Source organism: Garra rufa, chromosome 25 (assembly GCF_049309525.1).
Source record: "Garra rufa chromosome 25, GarRuf1.0, whole genome shotgun sequence".
Classification (NCBI taxonomy): Eukaryota; Metazoa; Chordata; class Actinopteri; order Cypriniformes; family Cyprinidae; genus Garra; species Garra rufa.
The window spans coordinates 31,008,288-31,028,074 of record NC_133385.1 but is presented as its reverse complement, the minus strand read 5'-3'; the positions used below and the strand labels follow the sequence as shown (position 1 = coordinate 31,028,074).

The window sequence follows — 19,787 nt, the reverse complement described above, 5'->3', positions numbered from 1 at the left end:
AGTCTTATCCATTCACATATGAATGTAAGTCTATGGAATGACGCGGCCTCCAGCTCCCGTAGCAAACACTACTGTGATGCTGCCTCTGCTAGCAATGCAGGCTACACGGGTTCTTCCAGACTCCCATCCCGTGGCCCACAGATCAAGCCAGCGTGAGGCTGCCTCTGCTTGCAACACAGGCCCACAAATCTCAGCCTTTTTCCTGCAACTACTAATAACCGTTTTTTTTTTTTTTTCAGTGGCCTCCTGTAGCAGACCGTAGAGCACCAATGAGCTGACGATTGTTTTTACATGTCACCGTGCAATTTCATTTTCGTTTGACTAAATCACATTCAATTGAAATTACCACTTAATCTTTAATATTTGGCCATTTCTTTACAACAGACATGTTGGAATTGCAAATCCTTGGATGCGGACATCAAAGCTGGCACTCTTCCGAATTTATCATTACATTCAGTCATTTCACAAATAACCAGCATTTCCCCCGTAGGTGGCATGAATTAAATGAGGGTTTCACATTAGCCAATCGAAGTGGCTACTAGCATAATTAAAAAAAAAAAAAAAAAAAAAAATCCTCTTCACGAATTCTCTCACAATAGTAGGACATTGATCGTGCAACCAATTCGTTAAATCATGGGTCTTCACACTGGCAAAAGTCGACATCACCTCAGCTTTTAAAGCTATGCCATCCATCCAGAACCATGGCACTTATTTAGGGTACGTTAACACAAGAAGCCTATGTCATATACCTAACTTTCAGATGCAAGCAGCACCAAGATTTTCTGACGTTATCAGAAGCGGCTTTTGGATTTGGCAAACATTTTACGTAAAGTCATCCTCAAAGCATCTACCCCTTTTTAGACAACTCAAATTGAGTATCGAACTCCCTGTCAGATGCTGCTAGAGCGTCCCGGTGGTGCAAATGTTTCTCTTTCGACTCTCAACTACCGGCGAAACGTACCTGTCTGAAGCCGCGAGTATTAAACTCACGTCAGACCCTGCGAGAGCCTTTCCGCTCGTAAATGTTTTCCTTCAACTACCAAAAAAAAAAAAAAAAAAAAAAAAAAAAAAAAAAACTTTCCATCCCTGACCTTTTCCTCACTACGGTCGCCGAGGTATTCCCGTCTGATGCCGTGAGCATTGGCCTCCCGTCAGACACCCAAGGAGCCCCCGACCACAACTTACCTTTCCGTCCCACGTCCTGCGGGGCCCACCCGTCCGATGCCGTGAGCATTGGTCTCCCGTCGGATGCGCAGGGGCCCCCAGGTCGGACACCTAACCTTTTCGACACCACAGTCGGCGGGGCCTACCCGTCCGATGCCGTGAGCATTGGTCTCCCGTCGGACGCTGCAAGGGGCCCCCGCCCGGTCAACTGCACTTTTCTTCCCTACAGTCGGCGGGGCCTACCCGTCCGATGCCGTGAGCATTGGTCTCCTATCGGACGCTGCGAGAGCCAAACCGACCTTGAAATTTTTCCGTTCCGTCCGACGGTCGGCGAGACTCATCCGTCCGACTCCACAAGTCTCCGCCTCCCGCCGGACACTATCTGAGCCCCTTCAGGCCAACTTCACATCTTTTCCCCCCACCTGGCGAGGCTTACCCATTCGAGGTTCTGAGTCCTGATCTCCCCTCGTATGCTTGGCGAGAGCCCTCCCAGTCGGGTTTTCCTTTCTGCCCTCCCGGCCGGCGAGGCATACCCGTCCGATGTCGCGAGCCTTGGTCTCCCGTCGGACGTCGGCAGAGTTCTCCCGGTCGGGTTACTTACTTGGCGCCTGCAAGCGAGACTTATCCATGCGATGCCGTTTGCATTGGTCTCCCATCGTATGTCGCGAGAGTCGCCCGCACCAGGCGTCCCAAAACCTTTTTACCTGCCAAACCAAGACGACCCACTCGTCTGACGTTCTGAGTCTTGATCTCCCGTCGGAGGCTTCATGGGTCCTCTCGGTCAGCACTAATAGGGGCCGATCGACCAGTAGAGCCCTAATGCCAACATCGTAAGCTGCTCCGGCCAAGGCAACCCGGGTTCTCCTGATCGGGCCCCAACCACGCTGCTCCTCCTTCGGCCGGTAGGGCTCACCCGTTCCAACGCTGTGCACATCCCGTTGAGTATCGGTTGAGCTCTCCCGACCGGACGCCCTAAATCCCGTAATCCATACAAGCAGCCGGTAGAGCCTTTCGACCTGATACAAAAACCTCTCCCATCAGAGTACGAAAGGCTCCCCCGGCCAGCTAACCAAACATCTTCTCCCAAACAACGGCCCCCGCCAGATCTCAGCGCTTTGGGGGGTCCTCTGCTGGCGGCTGTCCTACATTGCTTATTGGGGGGTACTCTAGGTTCGGGCCATTCCCGAGCTCGGAGCCCTTCCCCGGACAGCACGCCAAACATGCTTACATACTCCAGCTAATTATATGTAAGTGGGAACTCGTGAAATGATGCTTCTTAAAGCAAAGTTCGGGAGGAGCACGTCAGATACTTAGCCTAATTAACACAGCTGGAACTCACTCAAGCCAATCTACATCATGCATAAATACAGCCGACTCACCTCTACCCATTTGACGGATTATCAGCATCCCTCCACCACCCCATCTCCTCACTCCGAGTTCCTTCTACACATATACATGGGGGGGGGGTACTCTAGGTTCGGGCCATTCCCGAGCTCGGAGCCCTTCCCCGGACAGCACGCCAAACATGCTTACATACTCCAGCTAATTATATGTAAGTGGGAACTCGTGAAACTAATACTTAAACTGATGTCACGTACATAAATTTATTAATACAAATAAATTTATAACAATTAATATAAATCCAAAAATACATCAGAAAGCAAAAAGATTCATTCCCTCTCCAAAAAGATGATATTAATGGCCAGCCAACCCTTTATAAACTCTGATACACTTACAGCTTCTCAACACAAAGTAATTACACCCTCCACTTTCTATACATGTAAAACACCTCACTCAAAATAATCACACTCCAAATCAACCATTAATTTCACTGCAAACGTAACCCTCATGCAAATGAATACTTAAGGTGTTTAAAGCATCGCATGTATAAAGGACTACAAAGGTTGGCTGGTAACACGAGGCTGGGAAGTGATATAACAAACGAACAAATAAACAAACAAACAAAGAAAAAAACGCTCAGCTAGCCAGTCTGATTCACAACATTCATCACATCTTAATTGCGCTGGAGGCATACAGCGCACACATGTCGAGACCAGCTAGCTGAGAAAAATGTAACGTAACAAACACTGGAGGAACAGCGATCAACTAAACCTAATACAAAAACAAAACACAATCAACAATATTCAAAAGGAAATTACAACACTTCATTTTTATTTTAATCCTATTAAAATAATAAAAACATTAATAAGTCCCATATTAAAAAACCTCTGCAATTACCTGCAAGGCAGCAAGCAATCCTGAACTATTTTACACAGGTATTCCAGATCAAGGAAGAATGAGCGTGACCATCGGCAAACATCAAAGAAGAATGAACGTGACCGTCGACCAACAAATCCACGATGTTTACATCTACCTTAAAAACATAACACTCTTATTTAATAAAACCCGTCTTTGTTAGCAAAACAACCAATGTTTATTTAGCATACCTGCTCACCCAGACCATATACATAATTAGACACAGAGGTACTACCAGACAGCACGACGTTTGCATCTGCATTAAAAACAATACCGTAGGTTAATAAAAAAAGCTTTGTGAACATGAAGCTAAACAATATTTACTTAGCCTACCTGCTAACCCAGACCATGTTCGTGCACAGCCAAACAAGGACATGCCACCCGACAGCACGCGTCCACACAACAGATCGGACCCCGTCTGCAGGCCTACTTTCAGATGCCTGCTTAAAAGATGTACACTACCTGCATAGCCACACCCCCCATTATTAGCCACGACCCCGGCTACACTGGTCGTTTTTTTTTACGTACGTTAAGCCACGTTAAGCGTTTTTCACGTTAAGCGTTTTAGAACGTCCCGGAAATGCCTTTGGAGGAAAGGAGGCGCTTAACCAGTCGGAGTGGAAACGCGGGCGCTGGATTTAACCCTCATAAAGCCTGACGTCATGCTGGACAGCAGAACTTTCAGTCTTCATGATCTGATTTATATTTTTTATTTTACTAAGAAAAGCATATTCGGATCTTTCCATACAGCTGTGCTATTGCGGTACAGAAAGATAGGCTATCGAAAATTGCGTCAATACTCTTTCATCCACATCATATACAAACAAACTAAACACAATGTAAATATGGGGCATGGGAATGTACTAAATAGTATTATATTTTTTGTTTTACAAAACAATAAGGATTGGGTTTGTTTGTTAATAACAGGATTATGTTTGTGTCATGACATTAATAAATTATTGCATACTTCCTTTGCAGCCAACACTGTTCTGAATGAATATTTTGTTGTCTTTATTATTTATAGAAAAAGCTTTGCAACTGTTTTAAGCAATATTTACCATGGCATTAAACTGTTTATATTTATATTCTAGTTTGTTTGTTTGTTTAGTTATACAGATTTGTTCATTTTTAGAGTACATCAAAAAGCGAAGAATCCTAAAGAATGGACACAATTTCCATAATCTGATAATAGGTTATGAAACAAGTTCTTTCTTTCTTTCTTTCTTTCTTTCTTTCTTTCTTTCTTTCTTTCTTTCTTTCTTTCTTTCTTTCTTTCTGTTAGTAGTTGCAAATTTGTTGTTTTAGAGTACATAAAAATAAAGGGTTATGAAGACATTTACAGCTGAGGTCAAAAGTTTACTCCCCCCTTTTCAGAATCTGCAAATTGTTAATTATTTTACAGAAATAAAAGGCATGTTATTGTTTATTTAATACTGCCCTGAGTAAGATATTTCACATAAAAGATGCAGTGCACAAGAGAAAATATTAGTTGAATTTATAAAAAAAAAATGCTTTGTTTGTCCTGAATAGTTAAACTGCCTTTGGTTCTTTTCAATTCTTTGTTTTTTTTTAATAATTCTTTGGTTTTTATTTTTGTGTATTTGAACCCTTTCCAACAATGACTGTATGAATTTGAGATCCATCTTTTCACACTGAGGACAACTGAGAGACTCATATGCAACTATTACAGAAGGTTTAAACATTCACTGATACTTCAGAAAGAAAAACAATGCATTAAGAGCAAGGAGGGTGAAAACTTTTGGACAGAATGTAAATGTTTGCTTTTGACTTATTTTGCCTATTTATTTTTATTTTTTTCATTTAGTACTGCCCTTCAAATGGTTACATGTTTCCCAGAAGACAAAATAAGTTAAATTTACCCTGATCTTCAAATTCAAAAAGGCTCTTAATGCATGGTTTATGGCTATATCAGTGGTTGAGTATATCAGCATTAATAATCACTCATTGTCATTTGATACAAATTAACTCAGAGATATCAATATTTTTATCATAATATTGCATAATAAATTAATAAAATGCATAATAAAAATAAAAATAATAAAAGCATAATAAAAAGATGGGGCTGCTTTTCCTGAAGTGGTTATAAAACCCAGTGTGAAATATGTCTGCTTGGTATTTCTGATTTGTATTATGATCTGTAAAGACAGGAAAAGTGCTTGGGTGCCCTCTAGTGAAACAAGAATAAAAGTGTTATCATGAATGTGCACAGAACACTTAAATGACCAACAGATCTATTCAGTGCCACTTCCATTCTTATAAAGGCCCTTTATTAATCAGAGCCTGTTTTGTAGAAATAAAATGTCTATCATGTATATGAAGGTAATGACATAACATCCATATGAACAACTACAGTTGAAGTCAAAACCTTGCAGAATCTGCAAAATGTCAATTATTTTACCAAAATAAGAGGGATCATACAAAATGCATGTTATTGCTTATTTAGGACTCCGAGAATAAGACATTTCACATAAAATACAGGTCCTTCTCAAAAAATTAGCATATTGAGATAAAGTTCATTATTTTCTATAATGTACTGATAAACATTAGACTTTCATATATTTTAGATTCATTACACACAACTGAAGTAGTTCAAGCCTTTTATTGTTTTAATATTGATGATTTTGGCATACAGCTCATGAAAACCCAAAATTCCTATCTCAAAATATTAGCATTTTTCATCCGACCAATAAAAGAAAAGTGTTTTTAATACAAAAAAAGTCAACCTTCAAATAATTATGTTCAGTTATGCACTCAATACTTGGTCGGGAATCCTTTAGCAGAAATGACTGCTTCAATGCGGCGTGGCATGGAGGCAATTGTTAACAATCAAATTCAGATTTTACTTTTGACTTTAGTAAACAATGACAGCCAATAGCCGCATAGCCTTATAGCTTCCTGCAATACATTAACTTCAACTCAATAATATTATAAAACTAAAACTTATATAAACAAAATCAAAATGTATTTAAAACATCAGTAGTTGATCACTGTGCTGTACAAAACTTTGCTAAAAAGACAGAAATAAATATATACAGTTTTGACCGCAATACACTAAAGAGGAGAGAAAAAAACATTAATAACAAATCCCTATACCAGGGCTATTCAATTAGATTCATTTGAGGGCCTGATTATCGAACTGAAAATTTGAAGGGGGTGGGGGTCAAAATGCATATTCACTAAAATGAACTAATATTGCCAACACCAACATCTCTAAAAGGTTAACAGTGATGCTGTTTGTCAATCAAATCAAATCAAATCAAATCAAATAAATAAATAAAAAAATCTAATTTTTCTGTAATTAATCATGATTGGAAGTCGTGACGTATTGTCAAGTATGGTGACCCATACTCAAAATTAATCACATAAATTAATCAGATTAATTGCATATTTATATTGTCTTTATATATTATATATGTATTTATTATACACATCCAAATTAAGGTAGAAACAACAAAGTATATTTTAAATATGTGTTTAATGGCATCTTTTTGCCAAGTAGCATATTATTAATGAAGTATTGATATCAATACTGCTACTGGTGTCTCTATTAAATTAATTTTCTCTCAGTTTTAAATATTAGTTATGTTCATTCAAAATTACAGTATGATTGAAAGACAGTATTTTCGACATTTAATATAGGCTCTGAAATATACAACAACTTTTTATTTAGGTGATTTTAAAACAATCCTCACATAAACTATAAATTGTAAATGTATAAACTATACAGGTTATTATTGCCATATACTGGTTATAATCGTTATTTTATGTATTTTCAATTTTACATAAGTGTTTGTTTATCACAAAGTTTTGATTACCACAAAGATTTTGGCCATCCAAATAACAATCAAATTGGATCATAAGAGCTTTAAAGTGCTGAAAATGGTTGTGCAAAATGCTTAAGTCACTGAAAAGTGCTTGAATTTCTCTCTCAAAAGGTTGTACAAACCCTGAAATGCATACTGTAATAACATTCGACTTTGCTTTAAATTGGCGTTACTTCTGGTTTTCTGACATAGTTGTCACATCCCCGGACTTTCATGTTGGTTTCTCCCATTCTCCCCCGCAGTTCAGTGTGTGTTTGGTTCCTCCTTCATTGTCTCCACCTGGATGTGTAATCAGTCTGTGTATTTAAGGAGTGTGTTTTCCCCTGTATACTTGTCGGTCTTTGATGTTATATGGATGTCTTACCCTGCTGTTCCTGTGTTTGCTTGTATTCCGTTGGATTTATTAAATATTCGTCTTTTACTACGTCGTTGTTCGTGTGTTCCTGCCTACATCGTGACAGAAAGACCGACCTATACAGTTTTTTTTTTTTTGGCGTGTTCTCCTCCGTTTTGTTTCCCGTTCGTTTTTCCCAGTCTTTTTGTTTCCGTTGTGTCTCCCCCATGGATTCCTTCCTCCGTCCAGAATTCATCCTCCTTCGGCTGAAGCAGGGGGAATTGCCGCTCGAGGGTTACACGTTAATGTTCCAGCTAGTAGCTAACACCACCAGCTACTCGGACGACGCGCTCTGCGCGTTCTATGACGCAAGTCTAAACGTGTCATGCAGAGCGCCGTCGTCCGAGGACGGCCCTCGAGCCGATTTTGCCTCGTTTGTGGAGTGGACACTGGCGAGAAACCGATCCTCGTTTCCCGCCTGTTCCAAGGAGAATCTCGTCAGTGTCACTCCAGACCCAGAGCCCAGCCAGCCACCCCGACCGACGGATTATGAGCCCATCGTAGACGGAAAGCCCGAGCCCGGAGCGACAGCAGTGTGGAGCGCCGATGGGGTCATATCATCCGACCAGGTGCGAGAGCCGGCCACTACATCTGCGACGGTGGAGTGCTGCGTCGAGCAAGAAGGGGCGGTAGAGAGCCCCGCCCACTGCACCATCACTGAGGGTGAGCTGGAACAAGATTTTGGGGATGTAATTGACTGTGTCATGGAAATACCTATCTGCCTGGACTTCCCACCCACCGTCCCTCTTCTGCCTAGTCCTGATTCTCCGCTGGTTCCGCCCAGCTTTCCTGAATCCCCGTTGTCGACTGTCTGTCCCCTTGCTCACCCTCAGTCCACCATCTGTGCGGTGGGTTCGCCGCGGGTCTGCCAGTCTCCATCGGTGTCATGGCTGGAGGATCCCTCACCATCGCCTCCAGCCTCAGAGTCCTGGACTCCGCCTCGGCCCTCCGACCCTGCGGCTCCACCCCGGCTCTCTGCTCCCTCGTCTCCGCCGTCGCCCGTCGATCCACCAGCTCCACCGGGCACCATCGTCCCTCCGGCTCCGCCCTGGTCAGTCGTCGCCCCACCTTCGCCTCTGGACTCTACTCCTCCGGCTGTGCCTCGTCGCGCCGTCCCACCGGCTCTGTGGACCTCCTCCCTCCCGCGGGCACAGCCTCGGTCCTCTGTCGCTCCGGCTCCGCCGCGGATCTCCGGATCTCCATCTCCGCCTTGGTCGCCAGAGCCTTGGGTTCCACCTTGGCCCTCCGGATCCAAGATCATCATCGCCTTTCCGTCTCCGCATCGGGCTCTCCCACCACCTGCTCCGCCTCCGTCGGTCGGCCCCTTGGAGTCGTCAGCCCTTCCTCCACCATGGCTCCTCCCTCCATCGGCTCCACCGTGGGAATACATCTTGGCTGCGTTCTGGGTCCCACCTGGCTCCTCCTGCTCCAGCCCATTCCTGTCACATCCTTGGCTCCTCCCTCCGTCACCACCCTGGACTCCATCTTGTGCCCTCCTCCCGGGAGTCCGTCCTCCGCCGAAACCCCCTCCTAAGACTGTTTGTTGTTTCCTGTTTGTCGGCGTGAGGACACGCCTTCCGGGAGGGGGAGGTAATGTCACATCCCCGGACTTTCATGTTGGTTTCTCCCATTCTCCCCCGCAGTTCAGTGTGTGTGTTTGGTTCCTCCTTCATTGTCTCCACCTGGATGTGTAATCAGTCTGTGTATTTAAGGTGTGTGTTTTCCCCTGTATACTTGTCGGTCTTTGATGTTATATGGATGTCTTACCCTGCTGTTCCTGTGTCTGCTTGTATTCCGTTGGATTTATTAAATATTCGTCTTTTACTACGTCGTTGTTCGTGTGTTCCTGCCTACATCGTGACAATAGTCTGTATCAGCGCTGTTTGTAACAGAATTCTGAGCAGGATTTGAATGATTCTCACTAGATCTTTCAGCAGCCATAATTAATTCTGAGCAAATTCAAACACTTTTTACTGGCGAAATAGACCTTTCTCACAACTTCCGTATTTTGCACCAGAAATACGCAATTGCTGTGTAAACCTATTTCCGCCCCAGTATGCCGGTAACCAGTTAAACAAGAAAGATGGTGCAAACATCGAGCAAGATTGTGTGTAACATCAAGACCACGACTGTTATATTACTTTAATAAAGTTGTACATGTCCTCTATACTATCCGTACATAACCTTATAACCCTAGTCCTCGGTCTAAGTGGACACACTAGAAATTTGTTAGCCTGATTGCTCTCTAATAACGTTAGCTACGTTACTTACCTTGAAAGTTATGGATAAACGGGACGTTCTAAAACGCTTAAAGTTTCTGTCAAACCTTACCTGGAACAAACACTAACTACTATCAAAAGAACGAGCCCTTATTCCACAGATAACGTGAATAATATCACGTTAAGCGTTTTCTCCCCCATAGAAGCCCATTATAAGGAAACAGCTTAACGTGGTTTACGTACCTCAAGGAAGACCAAACTTCTGTTTAATTTTACTTATAATAAATACTTGATTCTGTCAAAAGAACAAGCTTTTATTCAGCATATAAAGTGATCGCCCCCCATAGAAGACCATTATAAACCATGTTAAGCTTTTTCCTTAATGGAGTTCTATGGGGAGAAAAGCGTGATTTTATTCACTTTATATGCTGAATAAGAGCTCATTCTTTTGACAGCAGAAAGTGTTTATTATAAGTAAAATTTTAAGCCACGTTTAAGCTTTTTTTTGTATAATGGACTTTTATGGGGGGCGATCACTTTATATGCTGAATGAGAGCTCGTTCTTTTGACAGCAGAAAGTGTTTATTATAAGTAAAATTTTAAGCCACGTTTAAGCTTTTTTTTTTTGTATAATGGACTTCTATGAGGGGCGATCACTTTATATGCTGAATGAGAGCTTGTTCTTTTGAGAGCAGAAAGTGTTCATTATAAGTGAAATTTAACAGAAGTTTGGTTTTCCCTGGTTGCTGTTAAGGTGTCACGACCACACACAAAGGGAGAGGGTGAGTATCTTTCAAGATATTTATTGACAATCGTGCTCAGTTCAAACACGTGCAAACAGGTGAGTAAAGGTCTCGGTAGCCGAGTCTTCAAACACAACACAACAGGTGAGTTCAAGTTCATCAGTATCGTAGCGAGAGCAAAAGTCACTTCCCTTTAACGCGGTTAATGTGTTTCACAGGATAACACAGGAGCAGTCCACGAGGAGCACAGGAGAGACAACAGGAAGGGGAGAAGATCCACAGAGAGAAGTCCATGTAACTTCGATTCCAGCCGGTGAGTAAGTGGCAGAGGTAAGTATATAAAGGGTGTGGTGATTGCCGGTGCAGGTGACGGTGATTAGAACTCTGGTGATGGTTCACGGGTGTGTTGTAGTGGGGATTGGCTGATTGATGGGGGATCGTGGTGATTGGGGCTGAGGGAACGTGCTGAGGGTGTGACATCACCCCCTCCTCCACGGGTGACTCCTGGCACCCAAGGACGGCGACGGGGACGACCACGACCTCTGGGAGCTGGGCGTTCGGGATGTTGTCGGTGGAATTCCTCGAGGAGAGCCGGATCTAGGATGTCGTCACGGGGTACCCACGATCTCTCCTCGGGTCCGAACCCCTCCCAGTCTATGAGGTATTGAAGCTGGCCGTTCCGCCGCCGGGAGTCTAGGACCTCTTGGACTTGGTAGATGTTGTCTCCGAGGACCTCCGGTGGATCGGGAGGAGGAGGTGGTTCCGACTCTGTAGAGGAAGGGAATAGGGGTTCAGTATGACGTTTGAGCAGGGAAACGTGAAACGAGGGAGCGATCCTATAGTGTGGAGGTAAGTTAAGACGGTAGGTGACGGGGTTTATTTGTGAGTGGACGGTGAAGGGCCCTATGTAGCGGGGACTCAGCTTCTTGCTGGGCAGACGGAGGCGTATGTCTCGGGTTGAGAGCCATACCTGGTCTCCGGGGAGGTAAACTGGATTGGGTAACCTACGGCGATTGGCGTTCTCCGTATGCCTCCGTACTGCCCGTTGGAGATGGACGTGAGCTGAGTCCCACACCCTCTCGCTCTCCCGGAACCAGTGATCTACCGCAGGCACCTCAGAGGATTCTCCTGTCCATGGAAACAGTGCTGGTTGATAGCCTAAAAGACATTGGAAGGGGGTTAGACCAGTAGATGTCTGACGGAGGGAATTTTGCGCATACTCAGCCCACGGTAGATACTGGCTCCAGGTGTTCTGATGTTGGGAACAGTACGTCCGAAGGTAACGGGAGATCTCCTGTATTTTCCGTTCGGTCTGCCCGTTAGTTTGAGGGTGGTATCCGGATGATAAGCTGACCGTGGTACCCAGTAGCCTGAAGAAGGCCCGCCAGACCCTGGAAATGAATTGCGGCCCTCTATCGGACACGATATCTTCTGGAAGTCCGAAGTTCCGGAACACATTGTGGAACAGTGCTTCCGCGGTTTCTAGCGCTGTGGGGAGACCTTTGAGAGGGATTAGTTTGCAAGCTTTTGAGAAGCGGTCAACTACCACTAAAATTGTTGTGTAGCCTTGAGAGGGAGGCAGGTCCGTGGCGAAGTCAACGCCCAAGTGTGTCCAGGGTCGGCGGGGAATAGGCAATGGTTGAAGTTTACCTTCGGGTAAGCGGCGTGGGGTTGTGTTGACGGCGCAGACCGAGCATCCTTGGACGTACCGTTCCACTTCCCTGCTCATGTTGGGCCACCAATATTTCTGCTGGAGGAGCGAGAGGGTTCGCCTACTGCCAGGATGTCCTGAGCCGGGGGATGTGTGCGTACTATCCAACAGAAGGAGTCTAAGACGGCTTGGGACATAGACGCGACCCGGGGGAAGCTCCGGTGGTGCAGGTTCCTCGAAGGTGGCGGCCCGAATATCTTCGTCGAGTTGCCACAGAATGGGTGCTAGGAAGACAGATGGAGGTAGAATAGGGTCAGGGGTGTCAATGGTAGGTTCGGGTGAATACATACGGGATAGAGCGTCTGCTTTGGTGTTCTTGTGGCCGGGTTGGTATGTGATTTGGAAGTTGAAACGGGCAAAGAATAGTGACCAGCGAGCTTGTCGGGCATTTAATCTCTTGGCGTGTTGAATGTACTGGAGGTTTTTGTGGTCGGTTATCACGGTGAAGGGGAACTGGGCTCCTTCTAACCAGTGCCGCCACTCTTCGAGGGCTAGCTTTATTGCCAGTAGTTCGCGGTCTCCAATGCCATAGTTCTGTTCCGCTGGGGTGAGTTTTTTGGAATAGTACGCACACGGATGGAGGGATCGGGGTTCATCAGACCATTGGGACAGAACGGCTCCAACGCCTACGTCCGCCGTGTCCACTTCCACTACGAAGGGCCTTGAAGGGTCGGGATGCTTGAGGATGGGAGCGGTGGTGAACATAAGCTTGAGACGGTCGAAGGCTTGTTGGGCTTCTGGGGTCCACTGTAACACCCGGCGTCCTCCCTTTAAGAGGGAAGTGAGTGGTGCTGAGAGGAGACTATAATTTTTTATAAAGCGTCGGTAGAAGTTAGCGAACCCTAAGAAACGCTGAAGTTCCTTCACCGTCTTGGGTTCCGCCCACTTGGCCACTGCGTCCACCTTACCGGTCTCCATACGAACTCCCTCCGCAGTGATCACGTATCCGAGGAAGGAGATGGAGGGTTGATGGAACTCGCATTTTTCCAACTTCAGATAGAGCTGGTATTTACGGAGGCGATGGAGAACCTGGCGAACATGGTCTTGGTGTTCCTTCAGATTGCGTGAATAAATCAGAATATCATCAATGTAGATAATTACAAAACGGTGGAGATAGTCACGGAAGATTTCGTTCATGAAATTTTGAAATATGGACGGACTGTTGGCCAGGCCATAGGGCATCACCTGATATTCATAGTGGCCAGTCGGGGTAATGAAGGCGGTTTTCCACTCATCCCCTTCCCGGATACGGATCAGGTTGTAGGCACTGCGGAGGTCGAGTTTGGTGAAAATGCGGGCTTCCCGCAGCTCCTCCAAGGCAGCTGGAACTAGAGGAAGTGGATAGGCAAATTTCACCGTGGCGTCGTTAAGTACCCGATAGTCGATACAGGGTCTGAGTCCACCATCCTTCTTGGGGACGAAGAAGAAACTGGACGCTGCTGGGGACGTGGAAGGTCTGATGAACCCCTGTTGGAGAGCCTCCTGGATGTAGTTCTCCATGGCCTCCTGCTCAGGACGTGAAAGGGGGTAGATCTTCCCGTGAGGCAGTTTGGCGCCTGGCAGTAGGTCGATACTACAATCCCAGGGCCGGTGCGGTGGTAGTTGCGTGGCTCGTTCCTTACTGAAGACATCTGAAAATGGTTGATAGATGGGGGGAATGGTGATGGAGGATTGGGTGGTAGGACTCTCAATGGTGGTGGCGTGAAGAGGGATAGGGTGATATGGAGGTTCCGGACCTGACGAGGGAGGATGGTAGCCGTGGCTCTCACATATCTTACTCCATTCTAGGACCTCTCCTGTGCTCCAATCAATGCGGGGCTGGTGTTTTATGAGCCATGGTCTGCCCAAGATAACATCCACATTGGCTCGAGGGAGTACTAGGAGGGTTAGATGTTCACGGTGGTTGTGTCGGGAGATGAGAGTCACTTTCTTGGTTCTTCGGGATATCTTACCATCGCCCAATGGTGAGTTTTGGATGGTGGTGATTTGATATTTAACCTCGTTTAGAACGGTGGGAATTCGATGTTTAGCAATGAAATGTGATGAGATAAAATTGCCAGCCGCTCCGGAGTCCACGAGCACATAGATGGGGAAAGTACGAGAGTTCACTATTAGTTCAGCGGTTATATGAGGCAAGAGAGACATGGCTGGGGTAATAGATACGGTACTCACCATTGGACGAGGCGGGCGGACTGGGCAGGCATTGATGAAGTGTGAGGCTTCTCCACAATACAGACACAGGTGACTGTTGATTCGCCGTTTCCTTTCCGCAGGATCCAGACGATAGGAGTCGGTAATCATGGGTTCTTCAGTGTTTCGTTGGGGTGAAGGCGTTCGGAGTGGAGGGAAACTAGGCACAGACTTTGCAGAGGGACATGCTGAGAGATGTTGTGAAATGCCTACCGCTTTCTTAATAAAGGTCTCCAGGGGTACGTTGTCATCGTAAATGACCATATGCTTGCGGATCTGGGGTTTGAGTCCCTTACGATAGGCTGCTAGGAGAGCGACTTGGTTCCAACCACTGATGGCCGCTAGGGAGCGGAAGCGCAAGGTGTATTCGTGTATATTGGACGTACCTTGACTCAGAGTAATCAATTCATCGTGCACTGAGAGGGGAGTGAGAGCAGCTCCAAACACTTCCTTAAAGTGGGTAACGAAAGCATTATATGAGATTAGTGCATCGCTTCTTGAATTCCAAAGCGCTTCCGCCCATTGAAGTGCCTGTCCAGTGAGGAGGGAAATCATAAATGATATTTTAGAGATTTCATTTGGAAAATGGTGTGCGTTGGCTTCGATGTAGAGGGAACTTTGAAGGAGGAAACCATTACAACCACCCGGATCTCCGGAATAACTCATGGGGCGAGAGAGGGGCGTGTTGGAAATCGTCGTTGGAGTAGTTGGTAGAGATTGACGAAGGACGTTTACCATATCCGCAAACGGATCGGGGGTGGCATCGGTGATAGCTGCGCTCGCCTCCATGAGTGATGTGGTAAGTTATTTCTTAAGGGCTGGAATCCTGTCACGACCACACACAAAGGGAGAGGGTGAGTATCTTTCAAGATATTTATTGACAATCGTGCTCAGTTCAAACACGTGCAAACAGGTGAGTAAAGGTCTCGGTAGCCGAGTCTTCAAACACAACACAACAGGTGAGTTCAAGTTCATCAGTATCGTAGCGAGAGCAAAAGTCACTTCCCTTTAACGCGGTTAATGTGTTTCACAGGATAACACAGGAGCAGTCCACGAGGAGCACAGGAGAGACAACAGGAAGGGGAGAAGATCCACAGAGAGAAGTCCATGTAACTTCGATTCCAGCTGGTGAGTAAGTGGCAGAGGTAAGTATATAAAGGGTGTGGTGATTGCCGGTGCAGGTGACGGTGATTAGAACTCTGGTGATGGTTCACGGGTGTGTTGTAGTGGGGATTGGCTGATTGATGGGGGATCGTGGTGATTGGGGCTGAGGGAACGTGCTGAGGGTGTGACATAAGGTAAGTTAAACCACGTTAAGCAGTTTCCTTACAATGGGCTTATTTGGGGGAGAAAACGCTTAACGTGATATTATTCACTTTATCTGTGGAATAAGGGCTCGTTCTTTTGATAGTAGTTAGTGTTTGTTCCAAGTAAGGAATGACAGAAATTTGGGGTTTCCTGGTCGTTTTTTACGTACGCCACGTTAAGAGTTTTAGAACGTCCCGGATAACGTCCTTATTGGAAAAATGTATATCCTTTATCCAATTTGTTCCTCTTTGTGACGGAGTTTTCCTCCACGACTCTTATCAGGTCGGCAAAAGTTATCTTTGGCAAAGCAGCGAGGGAAGTTGTGTAGACTCTCCCCATTTTAATTTTAAATTACCCGGCTTTCTGCTGTGTTGACATTACACAGGAAGTCTGCATACCCTGCGATTGCGTATTTCCGGTTTCTGTGAAAATGGTCTATCAACTTTGGTTCCTGAGGCTGTTCTGAGCTCGGACAAGTTTGTTTGCGTTGTGGTCCAAGCTGATAAACGGTCCACGCTGCGCAGCTCAAACGTGGTGTGCTTTGGTTTCTCTTTCGTTTTGTTTGCCGTTTGATGTTTCTCATGTGAAACAGAAATAGCAGCGCTAATGAGTTAAACAACGCGGTGATCGCGCCAGTGCGAGCACTCACAAAAATTAGTAGCACCGGCAGAAAACATGCAACTATTTGGTCGCAGTCTGGAGCTCTATTCATGTTGCTGTGTCCGGTAGATTATTGTTCTTGGCTCTCTTGCTTTTCTTTTTTTGGCTGCTCCGGGCCAGTGTTGCCGCTTAGTGGACAAACTAATTTAGTGCAAAAACAATTCAAGCTGCCTGCGCGTACTTCTCCATTGGGCCGGACGAAGATGATTGGCGGGCCGGATTAGGCCCATGGGCCACCAATTGAGTAGCCCTGCCCTATACTCTAAGGACAGTTAAAAGCCTTGAAAAAAGGTAAGTGTTTAACTTAGAAATAAATTCGGATTCTGAAGAAACTAATCGGAGGGAGAATGGAAAACTATTCCATAATTTTAGACCAGCAATTGAAAAGGCATGGTCACCCCTCAACTTCAATCTAGATCTAGGGAACATCAGCACTCTTTTCTCAGAAGACCTCAGTGGTCTAGCAGATGTATTTGTACACAAATGCATGGATCACTCTCTCTAGCTCTTGAAATGTAAAAAAACTATTGGCTTTTGATAGCAATCTTAATTGGAAGAAACTGGATTTGACTACAGAATTGATCTGTTTATCGAACCTGAGTGTAGAATCAAAGGTAACACCCAAAAAGAGTTTTCTGCTGGTATCCAGATCTGGACCCCAGAGGAAGCATCTATAATGAGAACAGGGCCCGTATATGCAAAACATCTTAAGGCTAAAAGTAGCTCATAACTTGTGCAAATAAATGCAGCTTTCCCACTTTTGTCCAGAAGCAAAGATGACTGTGAAAAGCGCTGGTATTCTTTGCAAAGTCAGGCAAATTAAGGCAGAGACTGCAGAATTTAAGTGACAAACAACTGCTACAGCTAAACGGACATTACTTTCAAGTTGCCGATAATGTTTTCATGTAACCTTAATTGTTATGCTATTGCAGATTGAAATCCTTAGCCTCATTAAAATATTTATTGCATTCATAAGGAGCTGCCAAAGATTGTTAAAACCTTGATCTGTGGCGTTTTATTGGATTGTTTCTATTTGTTGCAATTCTGCAACTGTCATAATACCTTCGCGATTAATGCCGAGTTCAGACTGCACGATTTCCAAAGCAATCGTGTCACAGATGTTTTCACACTGCATGACTATCTGGGGTAGCATTCCGTCGCTGCTTTGTTCACACTGCACGATGGATCGGCGACAGGGGGTTTCACACTGCATGACTTTACAATAGGAAGAATCGCCGACAACTTTGTCCTGGTCCGCAAATTACGTCTCACAACCAAACACACGCGAGAAGTGACATGGAAACATCGCGAGGTCAGGCATGCAAGTTCTCACGTGAGTCTGGTATTATTATAAAAAAAATGGTAGGCCGTAAGAAGCTTGTCATACAAATTGCATGTGCACTCATTTGCAGCGGAAAGAAAAGAAGCCGAAGCTATTCTTGTTAACTCTTCCCCCAACTTCCCGCTGGCCTGCATGTTGCCATCTCATTGGCTGAAGGTAATCGCCGATGTGATTTTCAGTCAGATCACTTTTCACACGGCATGATTTTGAATCGCCGACAGGTCCAGATATTTAGCATGCCAAATATCTCACGGGTGTCGGCGACACGTCGGTGATTCTCTCAGATCGCGTCTTTGATAATTCACACTGTGTGATTGTCACTCACGTGAACGAGCACCGATTTGTCTGTGATTTTGGGCATTTGTCGGCGATTTCTCAAAACCTGTCGGCGAGTCAAAATTGGGGCTAAAATCATGCAGTCTGAACTCGGCATAAGACGTGCACCTTCTTAAAAGCTCATTATCATCCAATACTTCTAAAATGTTTCTGTTCCGAGGCAGACAGCCGGCAACAGCCATTTTAGGACAGTTTTAGGACTTGATCTTAGTGATTTAGGAGTCATCTCCACTACTCTTACTTACATTTCACGGGTTTAGGAGCTAATTTTAGTGTTAAAACGCTTTGTGAAATACTCTTAGAGCAAAAATTAGGAGTCCTAAATTTAGGATTGTTTTAAGCATTATTTTTAAGATTTTCTCCTAAATCGCTAAGTTTTTTCCTTAAGATCTTTTAGGAACAGGAGCCCAGAATTTGGGGATGTGCGCGCGCAGGCAGCACAGGCTTGCGGTGCAGAAGAACGAGTCGAGTATAAATCAGCCTAAATCAGGCTTAAATCACAAGATCAAATCCTAACCTTCCTAATATTGCTGTTTCTGGCAATCTGCCTTGGAACTTAAACTTTTTAGAAACACTCTGCATGTATATGCACGCATATTCCCACACAACTTTTTTTTTAGTCTTCCCAAATTTTCATTTGATTATATCGTTGGTCAAGAAGTAACAGCTGTTCTTGCATCCAGTTTGGTTTTGTTTTACGTTTGCGTATCTCGCTATCAGCCATTACTATTCTATCATGAATAGAAAAAAAGTCATTTGAGTCGGCACTGATAGCCTAGCGGTTAGTGCATCAATATATAGGGCAACTCCGCTCATAGCGCCCTGAGTTTGATTCCCGTTTCGAAATGTTTTGCTGCTCCCGCCCCTTCTCTTCACCCAATGATTTCATGTCAGTTCTCCCCTATTGTCATTAAATGCATAAAAATCTCTTTTAAAAAAGTCTGTTTACATGCATATCAGCTAATTGTTTATTATAAGAAGCACACAGGTAAAAGGCTGTCAATCATTTGAACACTTGTTTAATAAGTGACACTTGCCCTGTATTTTAAATTCTTTATTTGAATGTGGCAACATTTTTACTAACTTTTTAAAACTTTATTTGAATATGGCAATATTTACAACAATATTTCTATGAATAAATGTCTGACAGAGATCCCTCCCCTATCAGCCAATCACTGTAAGCTTGGTTAGTGAGCATGCTGACATCATCCTTTGTAACGAGGTCAACCCCGTTCTTACTCTTAGCTTAAGACTTCTCTCTACTGCTTAATAAAAGTTTCTCTCAGTAGCTTTGTTAATAGGTTTTAAGAGAAAACTCTTAGCTAAAAACTTTTACTGCTATTTAGGAGAACTCTTAGTGCTAAGATAAAATGTTTTGTGAATACGGGCCCTGAACAGGGGCCAAAATAGAGCCCTGAGGAACTCCAAAATGCAAGATGGAGCTAGATGAAGAAAAACCATCAAGATAAACAGAAAACATTCTGTCTTCAAGATAGGATTTAAACCAATCAAGAGCAGAACTTGTAATGCTCACACATTTTTTCAAAGCGTGATATAATGATATGATATGATATGATATGATATGATATAATAAAAGTCTCAGTGCTGTGATGTTTCCT

General features: G+C 44.5%; 1 long non-coding RNA gene across 1 annotated transcript; it reads right to left on the bottom strand.

The window, feature by feature from the left end:
• Positions 1-2,743: 2,743 nt before the first annotated feature.
• LOC141301683 (uncharacterized) lies at positions 2,744-3,856 on the bottom strand. Its single transcript, XR_012342215.1, has 3 exons — positions 3,754-3,856; positions 3,612-3,676; positions 2,744-3,538 (listed from the first exon to the last, which is right to left on the bottom strand). It is a non-coding gene; the product is annotated as an uncharacterized lncRNA (long non-coding RNA).
• Positions 3,857-19,787: the final 15,931 nt, after the last annotated feature.